The sequence below is a fragment of the Mesocricetus auratus genome, unplaced genomic scaffold (genome assembly GCF_017639785.1).
Source record: "Mesocricetus auratus isolate SY011 unplaced genomic scaffold, BCM_Maur_2.0 Super-Scaffold_100007, whole genome shotgun sequence".
Lineage (NCBI taxonomy): Eukaryota > Metazoa > Chordata > Mammalia > Rodentia > Cricetidae > Mesocricetus > Mesocricetus auratus.
In genome coordinates this window covers 55,747,810-55,770,079 of record NW_024429191.1, presented here as the reverse complement: position 1 = coordinate 55,770,079, position 22,270 = coordinate 55,747,810, and the positions used below count along the sequence as shown (strand labels likewise).

The 22,270-nt window shown below is 39.5% G+C and overlaps 1 protein-coding gene and 1 pseudogene across 4 annotated transcripts in view; one reads left to right on the top strand and one right to left on the bottom strand.

Annotated features, from left to right (window-relative positions):
- Ssh2 (slingshot protein phosphatase 2) overlaps positions 1–22,270 on the bottom strand; it is a 262,347-nt gene that overhangs the window by 159,751 nt on the left and 80,326 nt on the right. The gene's annotated exons all lie outside the window — the stretch shown is intronic.
- On the top strand, positions 21,122–21,924 carry LOC101836907 (annotated as a pseudogene).

The window sequence follows — 22,270 nt, the reverse complement described above, 5'->3', positions numbered from 1 at the left end:
GTGGCATGCATTTACAAGCACATATATACATACAATAAACAAATACACCATGTAATAGTAAAACTATAGTATTTTTAGTGGCACATGAAATAATTACTAAAACTCAGTAAATGTTTTATCAATTAAGAAAGCAAAATTCACAAAAAGGAAATAAGTTGTCCAAGGAAACTCATAGGGTGATGCTACAATTAAAACCACAAGAATATTCCTATTGTAGAATATTATTTTTAAGGTGTGTTACTTTTTTATGCTCTGGAACATTTGTTTAATGATGCAAAGATACGTTCGATTAAATAAAATTCACCTTTTGTCAGGAGGCTGGAGCAACTATCTGACAGGAAGTTGTAGGGAGGAGCCAGGTGGAGGATTTATAAAGAGGGCTAGGAGAGCATGAGGACTTCTTGGGAGACTCGAAGAGGTGAGCTAAAGCTGCTTGGTATTTATTCAGCCTCTCTGGGAAGCAGGATTCTACCTCAACCTTTGAATCTTGAGTTCTTTAGTGCAACAGAGATTTAAATAAGTCTCATTAGAAAGAGTCAGTGCCTGTGGGAACTAGCTGCTGCTGGTGGTGGTGGAGTGGCCATAGCTTAAACTAAAGAGAAAAACAACACATTCCCTTCGGGCTGGTTGAAAACTATCATTTATCTATGACTGGCCTACATTAGGACCTAGTTATGTTAGTATAAGATACAGACCTTCAGAGACAAGAATATTGGTGATGGAAATGTGAGAAAAGATGATAGAATTAATGACACTATAAGGACTTTTTATATATACATTTGCTTCTTGATTTTAATATTTGTTCTGTCATCACTTTTGCATACTTTGGGAAACACAGGAGCAGTAACTCATGTGTGTACTGTTTGCCAGTGAGTAGCCTATATTTTGTGGTTTATACAGCCATCCCCATTTACCTCTACATCATCCCACCTCCATTCCTGGAGATCCATGGCCAACTCTCTCTTCTTAAACTTTCATTCTTCTCTCACACATTACACCATGCAGTTTCACCTCTCTCTACTCCTAGCTCCTCTCCCGCTTCTCCATATAAACTCCTCCTTGGCTCCCTTTAAAATAAAGCAGATCTCCCAGGCTCCCAGGGATATTCACCAAGCATGGCCTAACAAGATAGAATAAGACTGGGCACAAGTCCTCATACCATGGCTAGATGTGGCAACCCAGTAGGAGGAAAAGGGTGCCAAGTCAGGTAAAAGAGTCAGAGACCTCCTGCCTCTTCACTCCCACAAGAATACGAAGCTACACAATCATAAGGTATGTGCAGAGGACCTAGTTCAGACCCATACAGGGTCCATGTTTGTAGTTTCAGTTTCTTTGAGGCCCAATGGGCCCTGCTTAGTTGATTCTGTGTTATGGCCAACTCTTAATGTTTATTCCTATGTTATTCTTAATATTGATTTAAATTTAATCATTGCTATTTTTTTCTGCTAAAGAAAGAACACTGCGGAGATCCTATTCCTACAAGGAGGGTACAGGGTGTCCTAGTGCAGTAACCTTTGCTGTGGAATAGGTTTTAGGATCAGAAGATACGGTCTTTAAGAACTCATAAAAAGAAAGTGTTAAAATGGAAAAGAACTGAATAGGAAAATACACAGAACCTGGAAAGCTTACAAAAACGAGAATGAAGGATTCACTGTAGTGGCACATACCCTTTATCCCAGCACTCAGGAGGAGAGGCAGATGGGTCTTCAGACCTTGCTAGGCAGTCTAGAAAACCAGTAGGCTTCAGGTTCAACAGGGGGCCCCAGTCTCAGAACAAGGTGGGGAAGTGATAAAGGAGGATTCCTACATCAAACTCTGCCCACCACCACACACACAAGTACACATGGACTTGCATGTATATATGCATGATCACTCAGGCACACACACAGAAACACACAGACACATACAGATGAACAAGGACACACGATGTGCCCAAAGAATGATTTCTTGTGAGATAATTTAATTAAATAGTGCTTCATTATTATTATTATTATTACTGCTTAAATATCTCTCAAACTCTGACATATTCCTCTCACACTTTTATTATATGAAATATTATATAATGAAGACTACTTTAACATATTTAAGTAATGGAGTAAAGTAGTAAAATGAACACTATTCTACTTAAGAGCGAGAATAGTATTCAATACCTTGTATCCTTTATTTGTTTTTGATTCCTGTCTGTCTTCATGATGCATTAAGCTAAAGTTTACAATACTCTTATTTTCCACTCAATTTTATTGTAAGAATATCTCAAATACATAGGAAAGTTGAAATGCCATAAAGTAAACCTGTATATCCACCATTTAGATTTTATCATTAACATTTTTCTCTATTTGTTTCATCATTTATCTATTCATTCTGCCCATCTATCAACCTATTCTTTTTCTTTTCACTTTTATTGAGATAAAGTCTTGCTCTATAGATCAGACTTGAGTCAATCTCAAGTGCTGAGGTTACAAGTGTGAGTCACCACATCCAACCATCGGGTAATCAGTCTTGAAGGAAAGCTGCTTTCTCTATTGAGCCATCTTGCTAGTTCATGACTATATTCTTAATGTATCATTTACGTTGACTGTCTAATGGCTTCAGATTTTATTAGAATGTATGTGTGCTTGCCAATAAGTATTTGCTTGCTTTTTAAGAATGTGGGGATCAGGCCCAGGACATTGAACATGCTGGACATTTGCTCTTTAAAAACTAAACACTGGGCGGTGGTGGTGCACGCCTTTAATCCCAGAACTCGGGAGGCAGAGGCAGGCGGATCTCTGTGAGTTCGAGGCCAGGCTGGACCGACAGCCTTGAAAACAATACAGAGAAACCCTGTCTCGTAAAAACAAAACAAAAAAAACAAAAAAAAGAAGAATTTGATAAAAACTAAATACCATTTTCACTAGGTTCATATTACTTATTACATATAGCTTCACCTCATGTATTTTTACTGAGGAATTCATACATTCATTTATGTAATTATGTCAAAATTTATTAATTCTTAAATTGGATTATTTACAATTTTTTGACAACATAACATTGCTAGCCATACTCTTCCACTTTTTTCTAGTCTACATGCAGAAGAGTCAACAGAACATATACCAACAAGTGAAGCTATTCAGTTATAAGATAAAGAATCAACTTTAAAAAGAACATCAAGTGGTTGTGCGGACTTGTTTCTACAAGGATGGAGTAGGACCTTAATGAGTTGAACTAAGTCCAAGATAACAGTAGAATCACTGATTTTTTTGCTGATCTTCAATTTCTGCCAGCCTGTTAGATCTTATTCTGATCTTAATTTCCTTTGCTTTGATGTTAATTAAAAAGGTTACATTCATACATGTTTACGGGCTGTTGCTGTTTTCACATCTTTGCCTTCATTTCTAAAATGCATACCCCCAAAGAGAAACAATTAAATCATTTTCAGCTCTTCGGAGTTTTCTATTTATGAGAATCACAATAAAAATATGTAAAGAATATGCAGAGCAAAAAAAATCTTTGATGCTTCCTTACAAAACACAAATAGCTCAAATCATCAATATCTACAGAGGCTAATTATCATTTATTAAGCACAAGTATGGACTAGGTTCTTCATATTTCATTTCATTTACTGTATACTGCAACCTCATGGGACATGTGCAAAGCTAGTCAGTAGTAAAGTCATCATACGAATTCAATTTTATCTTTCCATTATAACTAGTTTTCTCTAACCTAAGAATCTGACTTTATATTCCAAAATGGGTGGGAAAGAGCTAGGAAAGAAAGCTTATACTTTTACATGCTTACAAAATAAAAAAAAATACCCTTTGTATCTTTATCACATCTAAGAGTGGCAAATATTTCTTACAAAAAGAGTAAGACAAAGAAATGTTTCAAATGTGAGATCTACAAAGACAGTAACCTTTCCCCTTAATGTTTCAAGAAATAGGCAGGTGGTTTATTTGCTTCTCCCTCAGTGTATTTAGGAAAAAAATTATAAAGCAGCCACAAACAACTTTGTATATCAAGGCATTGAAGGTCTTATGGTAAAATAATTTTAAAAGAAATGGCTAAAGTATACAATCAAGTTTATTTCTGTAAAATCCACTGCCTGAAATGCAAGATCCAACAATGCTTATTCAGTAAGGTAATTACTAGTCAATGCAGTTTCTAATAGTAGCATCCAAAAAGCAACTGGAAACAGAATAGTTACCATTCTATCCTAACAAGCATAAGCATCAGATTTAACCATTATTTTGTCACATAACAGTCACCTGGTTACTGAAAAATGCCAAATAACCTACTTGTTCTGAACATTAAAAATTCCAGACAGCTGTAGAGAAGAGTACTTGTTGCTCTGGCATAGGACCAAGGTTCAGTTCCCAGAACCCACATGATGGCTTACAATCATCTGTTAACTCCAGTTCCAGAGACCCTCTTCTGCCCTCTGAAGGTACCAAACACACATGTGATGTACATATTTACATACATGCAGGCTAAACACTCATTATATATATATACATAAATATATAAAATAAATAAATCTAAAAATATTTTTTAAATACCAGGAGAAAAGTGTAGGGATAACTTTTAGTTCTGTAGTGGGTAGAATGATTTCTGTTACCAAAGAAATGATCAACACACACACACACACACACACACACACACACACAGAATCACACACACTCATGTCTTTTTATTTCCAGAGTCCTATTGTTAAATAGATTTTATTTAAAATGTGTGATTATTTGATAGAAAAAAACTGACCAAGAAACAATATGGTAGGTGAGCCTATATGTTCATTTAACTTCAAGATATTCAAGAACCATTAAGTATTGATTGAAAGACTGATGCATTCTTACTAACCCATTTAACACTTGCATATAAAAATAGATCACTGTGATGGTTAATCTCCATTGTTACTTGACTGCTTGACTGGACTTAGAATCATCTAGGAGACATATTTTGGGGCAATTCTGTGACAGCATTTATAGAGATAATTAATGAGGAAGGACTCAACCTTAAATGGGGCAGCACCAGCCCATGGGGTGGGATTCAAGACTGAATAAAGAGGAAAGCTGAGAATTCCTGATGAGCATCAGCATTTATCTCTTTACTGCCTGACTAGACAGGAAGCTGTTTAAGTTCCTGCCACTTCAGAGCCACCACACCTTCCCCACCATGATGGATCAACTGTATCCCCTAAAAACTGTTGCTTCCTGGCAGGTATTTGGCCACACAATGAGAAAAGTTAATAACAGAGTCTGGAAAAAGTATAAGCACTCAAGTCTCATTTGCAGAGATACAGGCTGTGAAAAACAATGGGTTAGTCAGAGTTTAAGTAAGTTTTCCCCAATTCCTTAAACGTTCCACGTGCTCTAGTAGTGTATTCATTTATCAGTCTCCGGACTTGTCGGTGCTCTTATAGCACCATGGGTGGTCCTTGTCCCCTGTTGTATATTCTTCACCAGTCTTCAAAGTTGGTTTCAAATGCCAGACATTTATGATATTTCTTATATTACTTGGCAATATCTGTTTCCTTCTAATCCTATCAATTAATTATGTATCTTTATTGTAATAACCACTCAGTTCTGTTTCTAGGTTATGAATGTGTGTGTGTGTGTGTAAATTCTGTTGGTTCTATATCTCTAGAAAACTCTCCTAATACCATTCATAGAATTTGACTCACTTGTCAGAGAAAACTTAAGACTATTTTGTAGACACAAAGAAAATGGGGATGAAAACCAGTGGTATGGATTATCAATTGCTTTTTTAACAAATGAATTAAAGGAATACTTAGCTAAATGTTCACTCAGTACTATTCACTCAGTGCTGTTGTACAGCAGATAGACTACAAATGAAGATTTAAGCAGTTCCACTCTCATGACTGTTGCCAACCTGGATGAATAGAAGGCTGGGACCCACTGCAGATGGCCATTGGTGTGCCTAATGTGATCTCTAATATGGCTTGGGCCTCCTCAAGGAAAGTAGTTTCAGGGTTGGCTTCTTGCATAGCAGTCCAGAGCTCTAAAAGGCTAGGTTTGGAGCTAGTAATAGTGCCATTTATGCCACACTTTGTTGATGCACTAAAGGACAGCCTGACTCCAGAGGAGACGAATTGGATTCCTCTGGTTGGGGGAGGGGTGGCCAAATACTCAGGTATTCCATGATCCTCCATGCTCCTCCTTCTGTGAGAGAATGCCAGCAGTCAACAAACACTGCTGTGGTCTTTGTGAGCAGGCTCAAATGAACACCTGGAGATGGCAGCAAGTATGGCTTAGAGGATAGTCTTGTGCAACACTGTGGCTTCCATGGGTCTAACCCAGATGGTCGGGCTTGCACAGCAAGTGCTTTAACCTGATGAGCCACAGCTGAGTTCCTTGATTTTAAACAGACATTGAAAGAAAATACTCAACTTCATGTGGAAAAACAAAAAACAAAACAAGGATAGCTAAAACAATTCTGTACAATAAAAGAACTTCTGGAGGTATCATCAACCCTGATTTTAAGCTGTACTTCAGACCTATAGTAATAAAATCATCATGGTACTGGCATAAAAACAGATAGACTAATCAATGGAATGGAATCAAAGACCCAGCTATAAATCCACACACTCAAGGCATCTGCTTTTTGATAAAAAAGCCAGAAATACACAATAGAAAAAAGGAAAAAACTTCAACAAATGGTGCTGGTCTAACTGGATGTCAGCATGTAGAAGAATGGAATATCTATTACCCTTCACAAAACTCAAGTTCAAGTAGATCAAAGAACTCAACATAAAACCAGATACATTGAATCTGATAGAAGAGAAAGTGGGGAATAGCTTTGAATGTATTGGTACAGGAGACAACTTCCTGGATAGAACACCAATACAGAGACACTAAGACTGACAATAAATGAGACCCTATGAAACTGAAAAGCTTCTGTAAGGCAAAGGGCAATGTCAATAGAATGGGAAAAGATTTTCACCAACTCCACATCTGACAGAGGGCTAATATCCAACATATATACAGCTCAAGTAACTAGATATCAACAAACCAAACAATCCAATTAAAAAGTGGGGTACAGATCTAAACAGAAAATTCTCAACAGAGGAATCTCAAATGGCTGAGAAACACTTGAAGAAATGTTCAACATCCTTAGCCACTAGGGAAATGCAAATCAAAATGACTGAGATTTCATCTTACACCTGTCAGAATGGCTAAGATCAAAACACAAGTGACAGCTCATGCTGGCAAGAATGTCGAACAAGGGGAACACTCCTCCATTGCTGGTGGGAGTGGAGACTTGTATTAGACACTTTGGAAATCAATACAGCAGTTTCTCAGAAAATTGGGGCCCTATTTACCTCAAGACCCAGCTATACTACTCCTGGCATTTACCCAAAGGATGGTCCATCCCACCACAAGGACACTTGCTCAACTATGTTCAAAGCAGCTTTATTCATAATAGCCAGAAACTGAAAACAACCTACATGTTCCTCAGCTGAAGAATGGATAAAGAAAATGTGGTACATTTACACAATGGAGCATTATTCAGCTGTTTAAAAACAACAACATTGAAATCTGCAGTCAAATGAATGGAACTAGAGAAAAAAAATCATCCCCAGTGAGGTAACTCAGACCTAGAAAGAAACATGTAATTATAAATGGTATTAGCTGTAAAGTAAAGGATTATCCTGCTATAATCCACAGACACAGAGAGTCTAAGTAACAAGGAGGGCTCAAGGGAGAATGCATGAATAACCCTGGGAAGGGGAAATGGACCAGATATTGAGGGTGGACTGGGGAACAGGATGGATCAGGTGGAGGTAGGATGGAGGAAGAGAGTACAGGGAGAGATGACTGGAACTGAGGGGGGCATTTTGAGCAAGGTAGAAACCTAGTGCAATGGAAACCCCCAGGAATCTACAAGGGTGACTCTAGTTAAGTCCTAGTAATACTTCTGTAACGAGGCAAGGTTTCCAGTGGAGGGATTGGACACCAACCTAGCCACAAAATCTTCGACCTACAATCTGTCCTGTCTGCAAGATGTGCTGAGGTAAAAGTGGCTCAGAACTTGTGGGAGTGACCAATGCAGCTTGAGACCCACGTGCCATAAGAAGGAGCCCATGCTTTACTTCCTGGAGGGCCAGGAACCAGAGGCTGGATAACCCTGACATCTTAAAAAACAAACAAACAAACAATGAAATGATGCCTAATAATACTCTACTATACTCAAAGACCAGAGCCTAACATAATCATTATCAGAGAGGTTTCATCCAGCAACTGATGGGAGCAGATGCAAGACCCATAACCAAACATTAGGCAGAGCTTGGGGAATCATGTGAAAGATGGGGAGGTGTTGTGGTTCAGCACCTGAGATGACACATTAATGAGTTGGTAACAATCAACTAACAAGGGCTCACAGGGGCTCACAGAGACTAAAATGCAATCAGGGAGTCTGCATGTGCCTGACCACCTAGGCCCTCTGCATATATGTTATGGCTGTGTAGCTTGGTCTTCTTGTGGGACTCCTAATAGTGGGAGTGGGGGCTGTCTCTAACCTACTCTTAGGACCATTTCCTGCTGGGTTACCTCATCCAGACTTAATGTGAGAGAAGTACCTAGTCTTATTGCAACTTGATATGCCATGTTTCGTTGAACCCCGGGAGGAATGCCATTTTTATGAAGGGAAAAGAGGAGGGGAGTGGGTCTGGAGGAGAGAGGATGTGGGGGAGAGAGTCTGGGATTATAGAAGAGAGGGAAAACTGCAGTCAGAATGCGATATATGAGAGAAGAACAAACAAACAATAAAATGCAACAAGTCAGCCGGGCAATGGTGGCACATGCTTTCATCCCAGCATTCGGGATCTGAGCTTGAGGACAGCCTGGTCTATAGAGTGAGTTCCAGGACAGCCAGGGCTACTCAGAGAAACCTGTCTTTAAAAACAAAACAAAACAAAAAAGATTCTAGAGGAAGTAAATACAGTCCAGAGCATTATAACCAAGAAAAGGATAAATGAGGAATAAAACTTAGATTCATTTCATTATATTATATACTTTATTCCTATTAAATTGCTAGTCATGCATTTGTCTTGTCAATCCATGAGGAATGTTCAAATAAGGGCAAAGAACAAGCAGTCGGGTTTATAAGACAGAACTCTGCTTTTGTGCCACTATCTGATTTTCTAAAATTGAAAGTCCTTTCATGACTCTTATCTCATTTAAAACCCCTGGGACCAAAACCCTGTAAATCTGGTCAGAACCTCATTTTTTCAGATGTCAAACTGTCTCATAGAAGTGAGATAATTGTTCAAAGTAACTGAAGAACGAGCATCAGTTACTTTTCTGTCTGGGGAGACATTTTGCCAGAACGAGCTGCTCCTTTTGCGTTAAAGGAATGTCCCAGGTACACTGCAAGGGTTGATCTAAGACTCTATCCAGACGCTGCTTTCTTTTACTCAAGTGAAATTCTAGACATCATTCCTTGAACAGTCCACACTTGGTCCATTTTCTGTATAGTCCAAGCTCTCAATGTGGCTATATGATTTGTTTCTTAAGCCAAGACACACTGGTACAGATGAACTAATTGTTAAAATGCTAAAATATTTGTGTGCAATGAATGTTCAAAATCAAACAGGCAGGTTAATGTCTGGCACTGCAGGGGACTGCCAGATTCTGTTCCTGCTTGGTCAAAATAGCTGACTGTGCCATATAAGTTAAATATTTTCCTGCACCAATAGTCACATTTTCTTCTGCTCTCTAAACTCTGTTTATTTTGGTTTTGGTATGGGAGATTTAGCCTAGGGCCTCACACATGCTAAGCACATGCTCTATCATTGAGCTAAATCCCTATCTGCCCTATTTATTTATTTATCTATTCATTTATTTATTTTATATCCTGGCTGCAGTTTCCTTTCTCTTCTCTCCTCCCACTCCCTCCCCGCCCCCATTCTCCCTCTGTTCCCACTTCCAATCTACTACTCCTCCATTTCTGATTAGGAAAGCATAGGTCTCCCAATGAGTATCAACAAAACATGACATACCAAGTTGCAGCAAGACTAAGCACCTCTCATATCCTAAGGCTGGGCAAGGCAACCCAGTACAAGGAATAGGGTCCATTCACCCCTGGGCCAGTGTCTGTGTATTCTTGCTGTCTCTATCGTCTGGTCTCTTATCTGTAGCTAGTTCTCTTCCTACTAGCCACACTCCAATTGGTGAATTTGGTTCTGATTTGAATGCTGCTAGTCCTCTGCTACACAATTTACTATGCTTCCATAAGGATTTAAATTATAAAAGCAACTGAAAATGGAATTTTCTTTTAGTATTAAATATGCTAATTTTTATGGACCTGAAGAATTAGATTAGGATTAAACAAAATTTTATATTGTGATATTTAAAAGAAGAGGACACATGCATAGAAATGTAACAAAGGGGGGGTTGCTTTTTTTTAACCAATTATTTCTAAACTGACAGCAGGACTTTGTCAAACTTTCTAAAGTTGTTTTCAAATTAGGGAGTAAACAAATACAGTTAATGGATCTGGCCAGAAATAAATTAAAATGCTAAAATATAGGCATTTTGCTATGATAGATTTTACTAGTGGGGAATGAATTGCTATCATATTGTTCATACTTAAACTCACTACATAGCAGAAGATGAATGACCTTTAACTTCTGACCTTTCTGTCTCCACCTGCAAAGTGCCAAGATTACAGGTGTGAGCTAGCGCGCCTGATTTTAAGAGGTAATAGAGATCAAACCCTTGACTTAGTGCATGCTATATAATCACTACCAACCAAGCTACTCCCTCAGCTCATTTGTAGATCTTCAAATAGGAAATAATATATTTATTAAGAGCTGCTGAAATCTACAGGGGGCACATAAGAATGTGAGACAATACCATTTTCACAAAGTATATATGCCTGAAGAGGTACAATTATTATATTTGATCCAAAATTTTAATTAAAATTTGTTAAATGTTAAAATTTATTATTATCATCATTATTTTGTATGTGTGCATGAGTATGTACACACATGTACACACTTGCCCATATGCAATGGTATGTGTATGGAGGTCAAAAAAACAATTTTGTGGCATTAGTTCTCTCAGCCACCTTTCCTGGATTCTTGTGTGGCAAGCACCTTTATCTGCTGAGCCATCTCACAAGCCTTGATCCAAAAACTTTTTTTATTTTAAGACAAGGTGTCACTATGTGCCCTTGGTTGACCTGGAAAACTCTATGTAGACATGGCTAGCCTTAACTTCTAGAGATCCACCTGCTTCTGCCTCCCAACTGCTGGGATTAAAAGTGTGTGCCACCACACCAGGCTGATCCCAAACTTTTAGGTGTAAATATGTGGCAAAAGAAGGATAAGTCACAGGAATTCAGAAGAGGTATTTCTGTGGGAATGCTGTTCACAAGACAAGTGGGCTTTGAACCCAGTTGTAAAGATTTTGGAGAGAGAGAGAGAGAGAGAGAGAGAGAGAGAGAGAGAGAGAGAGAGAGAGAGAGAGAGAGAGACAGACAGAGAGAGAGAGACAGACAGAGAGAGAGAGACAGACAGACAGACAGAGAGAGAGAGAGAGAGACAGACAGACAGACAGAGAGAGAGACAGAGACACAGAGACACAGAGAGAGACACAGAGAGGGAGACACAGAGAGAGACACACACAGAGAGAGACACAGAGAGAGAGAGACACACAGAGAGAGACTGACATTGGTATTGAGACATGAGAAAAAGGAAAGAATAGCAGAAATATATTTTGAAATAGTAATGTGCTGTCTAGTGATTTGATACCAGAGCTTGCTTTGAGGGAGGTTCCAAATGATAAATTTCAGGGACCTGGGTTCTGAACATGATCCACAGATGGTGAACCCAGAGAGTTATTTATCATCAGTTTGAAAAACTGAGTAAAACCATAAATATATTGACTCAGTAGCAATAAGAAAAACATTTTTCTCCCCAGAAGCAGAGGATACTGGTCAATGTAACCAGAGATTTCCAGTAGAGGGCAGACAAGTCAAAGCTTAGACTAACTACACTAAGAAGAAAATGCTAAGAGAAAATATACATTGTTGTTACTTAAAGGCTATTATCAATACCTTAAATTTTAGGAAGAACCCAAATTAGAAGTCTTTCATAGAAATCTGTGGTGTAAAATGCTTCTAAAGTTGCAAAATAAATGTGCTCATACAGGTCAGGCATACCAGGCATACTAAGCCTGCCCTGCCTCTATCTGTCCTACCCATCTCAGGCAGGTCCCAACGTCTATCCAAATAAATGTCTAGCTATGTATATATCTGGGATAGGATTCCAACCTGTGTTTCCCATGTCTTTTTGATCAACTAGGAAGTGTTTGTTCCTATGGTCTTAAAGTCAGGTGACGTCAGGTCACTGGAGAGAAATTCTGATGTATGCATTTACTCAGCAGGCTGAAGAGCTGTCATATAGGAAGGCTGATGGGGAGTCTTCAGTCTTAATAACTTAATATTCATGTATGAATGTGAACTAAATAAAATGATCGATAATTTCAATAAACATTTAAAGACTAAAGCTAGATTTTGCAAAGTACCATAAACTTGCTTTCTTTGATTGCTAAACATGAATCTTTAAAGATATAAGAGCAATGCTATTTAGTAGGATGACTTTCTGCCATTTGGTGGAAGTAGTTTCCCTTCATGCTTTTATGAGTTTTTTCCTTCCTTCCTTCCTTCCTTCCTTCCTTCCTTCCTTCCTTCCTTCCTTCCTTCCTTTTTCTTCTTTTTGTTTTTGAGGCAAAGTCTTGCTATGTTGTGCAGGTTTCAAACATGCCATTCTCTTGCCTCTAAAATACTGATGACTCCCTCCCAATCCTACACATCAAGTAAAAGCCTTTAAGACTTGAGAAGAAGAGTTCTCGTTCTTCCATATAATCATTTTCTTTTGTAGTCTTCATAAGGCAATTAGAGTTCAGATAAATGAAATAAGCATAGAAGTCTATAATGATACAATCAGATCATTCTAATTATGCCATATTTGCAAGATATTCTTTAATCTAGAGTCCCCTGTCAAACTGAACAGAACTAAAGGGAGAAAGGAGGCAAACAAAAAATGTGGAACATGGCTACACCTGATGGGATGTGTCCCTCTCTATGCAGATTCTAATACAGATGAAAATCACTTTAAAACATCTATCTACCCACCCTTGTCACCAAAAGAACTTGAAGCTCCAATAGATAGTTATAAGCATAAATGCAAAGAGCCAGCAACTCCATAAAACTGTGCTTTCTGAAACAGAAAAATGTTAAAAGGTATTCCTCAGACAGTATCCTAGTCAGCTAACACCTTTCCAAGAAACCACAGGAAATATTTATTACTGGCTTACTTTCCATAAAACCCTAACTTTCCTGATATTGCCTCAACGACTCATAAAAAGGATAACTAAGCCTCCAGAGTAATGGTAAGATAAAACATTACATGATACTAGAGATGACTGAAAAATAAGCACTACAAGACTAATTAGCAATTATGTGACTTTGAAAAACAGAACTAACCCAACACACACACACACACACACACACACACACACACACACACACACACACACACAGAGAGAGAGAGAGAGAGAGAGAGAGAGAGAGATTGTTAGATCTTCTGGAAGAACAGTACACATTCTTGACTGCTGAGCCATCTCACTAGTCCCTGGATTTTGAATTATAAAGAAGTATATTGGAAAACTAACTAGGAAAAATGGGGGAAAAAAGCATAGTTTGAATTTATCTACGTTCAGCTTCTCTTCCCAAGGGTCCTTGGACTGTGCAACAGTTTCTACCTCTGCTACACAGGAGAACTGTCAAACATAAGATTTTTCAAAACCTACATTTTTTGTGTTCTCACATACTGTTTATATTGTTGTGTGATATTTTGATTATGTTCTGCTTGGAGTCAGAGGGCGGGGCCAGCCACTAGCTCATGGAGAACCACAGAGGTCTGTAGGTCTGGAGACAGAAAGGAGACAGGAAGTAGTAAGGCTAGGCAGAGAGAGGATCTCATCATGTTTTGTGGGAAAGAAGCCAAGAGGTAGGAAGCAACTGGAAGCTGCTTCTTGCTTTTCTGATCTTTCAGGCTCTTATCCAGATTATTTGACTCCTGATTTTTTATTTATAATATTAATTAGATTAATGCATTCACCTGGCATCTAACTTGGGGCATGAAAGCATAAGATAGCTGCTCACCCTTGGTTTTGCAGCCACTGCAGCTGTTATTGGTAGCCACAGCCACACCTGCCAGAGCTGGCTGTATTTTCCTTCTTGCTCCAATCCCTCTTAGCAAGTCTGGGATTTTCCTGTTGCAGACTCTCCAACAGTCTCCATCTGCTCCCCAAACTCCACAGGTGGGAAACTCCAGTGGCACCTGGGTTCCAAGCCCTGCCACTGGACTTAATCATCCAGGCAGCTCCCACCACACACGCTTCTTCAGCATGAACCCCTGGATCGATTTTTCAGACAGCTGCCTCCCTCTCCCTGTGGGTTGCAGACTTCCCATGGACCCCCTCCTGGGGCTGCTGCCACACTAAGTAGCTAGGTGCCTTGACACCCACTCAGGCTTCTATTTTTATTGCAACCACCACACACTCTCAGTTCATAGCTACACTTGAGCAACTACAACTGCTCTCAGCCAAACTGTGCACAGTCTGTGTTCTCTGCCCACAGCCAGCTTCACACTTCACTGTTATCATTAGCAGATTTGGTGAGACAACTGGGAATTCTTAAAGGGGTAATTAGCTTAAAAGGGGGGGTGAGAGGTTTTTTTTCTCACGTTAAAGGTGGGAAACAGTATTATGATGGAGGGAGTTAGGTCTCTGTATCATCCACAATGGATGGTTTAAAAATGGAACAATTAAATGAGGGGATAATTAACTTAGCTGGAATTACATAATGTCAATTATAAATGTTATCAGTTTGGTATTCTTGTTTTATCCCTAAAGAAAGTTGATTGATATGACTATTAAGATACAGGCCTTAGAAAAGGTTACTAAAGAAAATAATGCAATTTTGATTGATAAGTTACAAGTCTTAGAAAAATTTACTAAAATAGATAACAGAGATATTCAGACCCAGACAGAGGAATTAAAAGGAGAATCAACTTCACCATTACATTATGAAATTAGACAGGAATAGCCCAAGGTTATAAAAAAGACTATCTTAATTTATCCAGTCCACATACAGGAATAACCCCCAAATGACAGGTATCCCCAAGGCTATGGAAGATCTCATTGGATTCCTGTGAATATTTTAGATTTGAGGAGATTAAAGGAAGTGATAGAAACAGAAGGGTCATTGCCAAACTCTTTTTATGAGGCTTCAATAACATTGATACTGAAGCCACACAACGACACAACTAAGAAAGAGAACTTCAGACCAATATCCCTCATGAACATTGATGCAAAAATACTCAATAAAATACTGGCAAATCAAATCCAAGAACACATCAGAAAAATCCACCATGATCAAGTAGGTTTCATCCCAGGAATGCAGGGATGGTTCAACATACAAAAATCCATCAATGTAATCCACCATATAAACAAACTCAGAAACAAAAATCACATAATCATTTTATTAGATGCTGAAAAAGCCTTTGACAAAATCCAACACCCCTTCATGATAAAGGTCTTGGAGAGATCTGGGATAACAGGAACATACCTAAACATAGTAAAAGAAATATACAGCAAACCAACAGCCAACATCAAACTGAATGGAAAGAAACTCAAGGCAATTCCTCTAAAATCAGGAACAAGACAAGGCTGTCCCCTCTCCCCATACCTCTTCAATATTATACTCGAAGTTCTAGCTAGAGCAATAAGACAACAAAAGAAGATCAAGGGGATACAAATTGGAAAGGAAGAGGTCAAACTTTCACTATTTGCAGATGATATAGTTTATATAAGTGACCCAAAAAACTCTACCAGGGAACTCTTACAGCTTATAAACACCTTCAGCAAAGTGGCAGGATACAAGAAAATCAGGAGCCCTACTATTTAGAGATGACTAAAGGGCTGAGAAAGAAATTAGAGAAACATCACCCTTTATAATTGCCACAAACAACATAAAGTACCTTGGGGTAACGCTAACCAAACAAGTGAAAGACCTGCATCACAAGAACTTTGAGTCTTTAAAGAAATAAATTAAATAAGACACCAGAAATGGAAAGATTTCCCATGCTCTTGGATAGGTAGGATCAATGTAGTAAAAATGGCAATCCTGACAAAAGCAATCTACAGACTCAATGCAATCCCCATAAAAATTACAGCACAATTCTTCACAGACATTGAAACAGCAATTCTCAACTTTATATGGAAAAACAAAAGACCCAGGATAGTCAAAATAGCCCTATACAACAAAGGAACTTCTGAAGGCATCACCATCCCTGACTTCAAGCTCTATTATAGAGCTATAGTCCTGAAAACAGCTTGGTATTTGTAAAAGGAAGCTTTTCCTTTAGAGAAGCCTTCCCGCCAGCCTGGTTCTAGAGCCACATCAGTCCCAAATAAACACACAGGAGGTTATATTAATTATGAAGCTGTTGGCCTTGCTTGTTTCTTACTGGCTAGCTCTGACTTAAGTAAGTACCCCATAATTGTTAATCTAAGTATTTCTCTTACTGGAGAATAGTTCCGGGCTTCCTACCCCATGGCGTTACATCTTGACTCTCTGTTTTTCCTACCCAGAGTCCTTCTGGACTCCTAGTCCCTCATATCTTGGTTCCCTATTGGCTCAACAGTGCTTTATTGACATAATCACAGGACCTCCCACATCAAGTATTGGCACAAAAATAGACAGGTAGACCAATGGAATCAAATTGAACACCCTGATATTAACCCACACACCTACAAACACCTGATTTTAGACAATGGAAAAAAAGATAGCATCTTCAACAAATGATGCTGGCAAAACTGGATGCTGGCATGTAGAAGACTGCAGATAGATCCATGTCTATTGCCATGCACAAAACTTAAGTCCAAATGGATCAAAGACCTCAATATAAATCCAGCCACACTGAACCTCTTAGAAGAGAAAGTGGGAGGTACCCTTGAATGAATTGGTACAGGAGACAGCTTCCTGAACATAGCCCCAGTAGCACAGACACTGAGATTGACAATTAATAAATAGGACCTTCTGAAACTGAGAAGCTTCTGTAAGGCAAAGGACACAGTCAACAAGACAAAATGGCAGCCCACAGAATGGGAAAAGATATTCACTAACCCCACATCTGACAGAGGGCTGATTTCCAAAATATACAAAGAACTCAAGAAGCTAGTCACCAAAACACCAAATAATTCAATTAAAAAGTGGGGTACAGAACTAAATAGAGAATTCTTAATAGAGGAGTCTAAAATGACTGAGAGACACTTAAGAAAGTGCTCAACATCCTTAGCCATTAGGGAAATGCAAATCAAAACAATTCTGAGATATCATCTTATTCCTGTCAGAATGGCTAAAATAAAAAACATCATTGACAGACTATGCTGGAGAAGATGTGGAGAAAGGGGAACACTCCTCCATTGCTGGCGGGAGTGCCAACTTGTACAGCCACTTTGGAAATCAGTATGGCAGTTCCTCAGGAAAATGGGACTCAGTCTACCACAAGATATAGCAATTCCACTCTTAGGCATATACCCAAAAGATGCCCATTTTTACAAGGATGTCTGTTCCACTATGTTCATAGCAGCATTATTTGTAATAGCCAGAACCTGGAAGCAACATAGATGCCCCACAACTGAAGAGTGGATAGAGAATATGTGGTACATTTACACAATGGAGTACTACTCAGTGGAAAAAAAACAATGGAATCTTGAAATTTGTAGACAAATGGATGGCACTAGAAGAAACCATCCTGAGTGAGGTAACCCAGTCACAAAAACACAAACATGGTATGGACTCACTCATATATGGATTTTACACATGGATCAGGGGAGTGCCAGCCTACAATCCCATTGCTAGTGAGTCTGGGAAACAGGGAAGTTCCCAAGAGATATGCATGATACCCCAAAGAAGGGGAATGAGGCAAGATCTCCTGAGAAGGTTGGGAGCATGGGGGGAAAAAGAGAGGGGGAGAAGAGGAGGGGAGAGGAAGACATGGGGGAGCAGGAAGGTTGAGCCAGGGGAAGAATAGAGGAGAGCAGGATGAGAGACACCATAATAGAGGGAGTCATTATAGGTTTGAGGAGAATTCTGGCACTAGTGATATTTCCAGAGATCTACAAGGATGACACCAACTGGCAATAGCAGAGAGACTACATTGATAGCCCCTCCTTGATGATAAGGTTGATGACTACCTTATATGGCATCCTAGGACCTTCATCCAGTAGCTGATGGAAGCAAAGGCAGATACCCACAGTTAAACACTGAACTGAACTCCTGGAACTCAGTGACAGACAGGGAGGAGTGATGAGCAAAGGGGTCAAGACCATGCTGGTGAAACCCACAGAGACAGCTGACCTGACAAGAGGGAATTCTTGGACCCCAGACTGGTGGCTGAGAGGCCGGCATGGGACTGATCCAGACTCCCTGAATGGAGTGTCAGTGAGGAGGCCTCAGCAATCTCTGGGGCCTTGGGTAGTAGATCTGTGTTTACCATGGTATACAAATGAACTTTGGGAGCCCATTCCACATGGAGGGATGCTCTCTCAGCCTGGACACAAGGGGGGAGAGCCTAGGTCCTGCCCAAGATAAAATGACAGACTCTGGAGATCCCCCATGGAGGGCCTCACCCTCCCTGGGGAATGGTGTGGGGATTGGGTGGGGGGCTGGTGGGGCTGGTGGAGGGGTAAGGGAGGAGGAGTGAGAGAGGGAGCTGGGATTGACATGTGAAGCCAGCATGTTTCTAAGTTAAATAAAAATATATTGGAATAAAAAAACTCTAGTCCCCAAAAGTTATTATTACAAACCATTTAGGATAATAAAGAAATGCAGGTTAGTAGTTAGTCACCTATTACAACCAATCTTGCAGTTATGTTACATATGTTTTCAAGGTCAAACAGATATTTTAGATAGACAAGGTGGTCTTCAAACACTTCAGAGATCTACAGACTATGGCATTTAAGATTTTTTTAAAAATAACATATGTTTTTTTACAAATTTCATGACAATGAGATATGTCTGCTCCTGGCAGCACAAATCTACTTCAGAGATGATGATGAGCATCGAAGAAACTCCATATGAAGTTTAATTTGTGGCAAAAGTTAGCCACTGTTCAAGAAACTGACATTGCCTAGACTGTTGACAGTATGCTGTCCAAATTGGACAAGCAGGACACAAAAGAAAATGACTGCTGAACTTTGCCAAGATAAGGTGGGAAAGTCCTTCAAAAATCCTGTTTCACAGAAAAGTATATCAGATATTCTAGGTCTGTAGGCAGAAGATGGATGTCCCAACATTAGAGAGGCACCTTGGGTGATACTTCAGACAGCCAGTTGTTTCTGTCTTTCCTAGTTTTGGAAGTTGTTTGCTTTGTACTTTCTGATTACTCAGGTAATATTATTTCCTTCTCATGTCTCTGATGGAGCTGAAGACTAGACAGATATTAAGTTATAGTTTTCTTTGTTACCAGATTCAGAAAAGAAACACACAAAAGAGATGTAAAAGTGTATAAGGTTGAGAGACACGAAAAGGTAAGTTTTGGGTTGGTAATGCAAGTTAGGATAGAAAGTGAATTAGGTACAACACTTTGGACTCATCACAATAGGATGGACTATTTTCTTTGAATTTGTAAATGGACTGGGCATTGTTAATGTAATTCTTGCCTGTACATAGCTGTATGTAATTATTGTATATTGTTTTACTGTGTTAGTTAAAACCTTTGCTTTTTATTTAAACAAAAGGGGGAAATGTATGATATTTTGATTGTGTTCTGACAAAGTTTGCTTGGAGTTAGAGGGTGGGGTCAGCCACTAGCTGACCATGGAGAACCAGAGAGGTCTGGAGGACTGGAGACAGAAAGGAGACAGGAAGTAGTAAGGTGGGGCAGAGAGAGTCTCAGCCCTTTTTGGAGGAAGGAACAGGAGAGCTAGGAAGCAAACGGCAGCTGCTCCCTGCTTTTCTGATCTTTCAGGTTCTTACCCTGATATTTGACTCCCTATTTTTATTTATAAGATTAATTAGATTAACACTTTACTACACACATTTATTTTAATTTTGTATGTTACTTATAGGTGGTCTGCCTGCACCATGTGCATGCAGTCAGTGCCTTTCAAGGCCAGAAGGTGTTGGATCTTCTGGAACTGGAGTTACCAAATGTTATAAGATACCATGTAAGTCCTGGGATGTGAACCAGAGTCCTCTGCAACAGAAGCTAGTGCTTTAATTTAATAAATGAGCTCTCTCTCCAGCCCAACATATATCTATTGGGACTCTAGCCCCACATATGTTTAAAATATTCTCTAGACTCCAGTGAAAATATTTATGCATTAATTTTGAAATCTAGGATTGATAGAGAAGAAGATGTGGGAGTTGTTTGATGCTAGGGATTGAACCCGGGGCCTTGTGCATGACTGAAAAGCACTGTACTCCCAAATCACATCCCAAGGATGAGGTGATATCTTTTATGACATTGCCTTTATTTCTCTATGGCTCAAAGTGGATGCTTATGCCCACAAAGTTTAAAGCTGCCTATACCACATACCAACTTTGCAGGCTCCATGCATGTTCCTTAATAGTTACCCACCAAAGGCTCTGATAATTTCCAAGACTCTACAGTGATACTATAACTGCAAATCAGGCTTTTGTTCAACCTGTCACGTCCTTGGACTACTTCCTCCTATGTGTTTAGTGTCTTTATTTTTAGATAGGAATACCTACATAAAAAGACATCATCATTGCCTTGACCAGGTAAGAGGAACTGTCATAATCAAGGTTAGAGTACTGACATACTAAATGAATTTTAAATACTTATCATTATAGACTTTGTCCTGCCACATAATATAAAACAAAGAAACTAGATTTTGATCAGAGGTCATAGTCCCAAACAGGTCAGTGCCTATGTGGTAAACCAGGAAAAAAACTATTATCTCTAGCCTATAGCTTATGACCAAATCAGAACAATATAAACTAGATATTTTTATAATTTCATTCTATAGACATTAGTGTTTTTAGATGTTATAAAATATTTCCCCTTAAAGGCGCAGGAGTTATGGCGGCACTGTGTGGGTCCCATGCTGGGGCAGCTGGGAGCCGATTCCTGAGAGTGCTTCTCTTCTCCAAGCCCTTTGGAAAAGCAAGAAAGGAGAGTGGCTCCAAGATTGCTATTGGCGACTCCTCTGCTCCTAGGGTGCACTCAGGGCACGCTCAGGCGGCTTCGCGAGCGCCCACTCGAGGCGAGGCGCTGCAGCGGAAGGCAGAGCTCCGATTGGAGTCTCCAAAAAAATGTGGAATCCTTTGCCTCCATGCTGAGACACTCTCCACTGACACAGATGGGGCCTGCCAAGGATAAATTGGTCATTGGACGGATCTTTCATGTTGTGGAGGATGATCTCTACATAGATCTTGGTGGTTAAGTTTCACTGTGTATGTCAAAGACCAGAGGTGGATAACGAGAAGTACCAGAGGGGCACCAAGGTTCGGCTGCGGCTCCTGGATCTTGAGCTGCCATCTAGGTTCCTGGGTGCGATCACAGATACAACTGTACTGGAGGCTGATGCAGTTCTCTTAGGACTCCAAGAGAGCAGAGACTCAAAATCGAGAGAGGAACAACTCAACAAGTAAATGAACTCTACTTGGCTCAGTCAAAACAGGCTCTGATTTGAGCCCAGATAGCTGTCAAGAATGCAATTAGAATACTGTGAATATGTGATTGAATAAAGTTGTAATAAATGAAAACTCATAAAAAATACTTCCCTTAAAATATTCAGAACATTTCAATTTAGAAAAAATACATACATGTGTCAAAGATGAGCTATAATATACATCTTTGTTTTTTTCTTTTTGGTTTTTACGAGACAGGGTTTCTCTGTTTTGGAGGCTGTCGGTCCAGCCTGGCCTCGAACTCACAGAGATCCACCTGCCTCTGCCTCCCGAGTGCTGGGATTAAAGGCATGCGCCACCAACGCCAAGATAGGATTTCTCTGTATTGTTTTGGAGGCTGTCGGTCCAGCCCGGCCTAGAACTCACAGAGATCCGCCTGCCTCTGCCTCCTGAGTGCTGGGATTAAAGGCGTGCGCCACCCATCGCCCGGCTATAATATACATCTTTAAAATCTCATTGGTTCACAATATTTTCCTTATTTATGTTACATGTTTATTAGCTATTTTTTTCATTGTTTGTGACAAAATACATGACATAA